The sequence below is a fragment of the Papaver somniferum genome, chromosome 11 (genome assembly GCF_003573695.1).
Source record: "Papaver somniferum cultivar HN1 chromosome 11, ASM357369v1, whole genome shotgun sequence".
NCBI lineage: Eukaryota > Viridiplantae > Streptophyta > Magnoliopsida > Ranunculales > Papaveraceae > Papaver > Papaver somniferum.
This window is the reverse complement of record NC_039368.1, coordinates 21052786-21054401: the sequence shown is the minus strand read 5'-3', so window position 1 is coordinate 21054401 and position 1616 is coordinate 21052786.

Here is a 1616-nt window from a genome sequence, read left to right as displayed (position 1 = left end):
CAAAAGGCTAGAAGTGGGCTTGAAGAGGAAGAATTGTTCTTAAAGAAGATATGGGCTTGGCATACCCAAGTCCCAAAACCCTCACCCAAATCCATTTCCTATATATCCATACCCGTCTCCTTCGTCAGCCGTCAGATTGGATCACATCTGAATCCAATGGTCGCAGCATCGCCAGTACATCGAAGTCTGAAGCTCCTGTCTAACACTACAGCACCTAACTCCATCTTGAGCCGTCAGTTTCGTTGTATCAGGCATCCGACGGTCGATACCAGCCTCTTCACTTGTAGCCGTTAGATCAATCTATCATTTCCGCATCCCACGGCTCAGCTTCGCGAATCATCGAGACTTGATGCAACCGCTCAACACCCAAACACGTAACACCTATACCCATCGCCAAACACTCCCCTCCTTTCCATCGAACCCATCTTCTTCCTCCCACTCCCTCTGCAACTACTCCACTGTCACCACCTTCTGCATCATCGCCACCACTCCCTGACACCACCAAACCACTCTACTCCACCCTAAAAGCGAAACCCATCATTTCCCCCATCTTTCTAGCCTCCTACTTCATCAATCTCGCACCTTTCCTATCTCTGAAACCCTAGGTTAGAGATTGATGAATTAGGTGAAGCTAAAGAAAAAATTGAGGCGTGGGAATGAAGCAGTGAAGTCAGAGGAAGAGGAGCAGCTTCAGTCAGCATGGGCAAGATTTGACCCATCAAATTAGGTAATTGTGTAACCCTAATTCAACTGCCCTGTTTTGAATTTGGGGGAAATGTTTGTAACCCTAATTCTGTATATTGTAACTATAAATATGGGTTGTGGGTGTTGTGTTGAAGATATGCCTGGGCTAGCCAATGCTTCACCCAAGAGGACTGGAATAGCCAGTGCCTCAAGGGTTAGTTCTTAGTTTAAATTATTTTGTAAATTTCAATTGTATTTGTTCACCATGTCTAGTATGTTCTAATTTACTTGCTAGGGATTAGATGAAACTCTTGATTGCATGCTAGGATAGTTAGTATACATGTTATTGTTCTTGTGATGTTTAAACTGAAGTAGGACTGATAATTAGCCATTTGAGCTAATTCACCTGTGATCAGCTGTGCTGTAAGAAGACAGCTGATGCTAGGGGTGAAGTTGTGACTGTGGTTAAGAAATCAGTCCATTTGAAGGACTGTAATGTATTGTCTTGGAATGATTTAACTGCCTTAGGATTGATGAATTGCTACTTGGGTTAACTCACTTGTGATCAGTTGTGCTATAAGAAGACAGTTGATGCTAGGAGTGTAGCTAGTCAATAGTTAAGAATTCAATCCACTATAGAGATTGCCTTAGAATTGATAGTTAACTGGTTGAGCGAACAAGCCTGTGATCAGCTGTGCTGTAAGAAGACAGTTGATGCTAGGGGTAAGTTAGCAAGGTTAGTTAGTAAATCACTCATTGTAGTCTTCCCTGAAAGAACAAGACATAGCTTGCATAAGAACTTCCTTAGTTTAGGATCAAGATGTGGAATCAAATGCCTTAGTATCCTCCTAGTATACCATCTGTAGCTGTAATCATCTTCACTGCCTTTGGCTCACTGCCTTTGTTTCTTTATCACTGCCCTTGGCTAACAG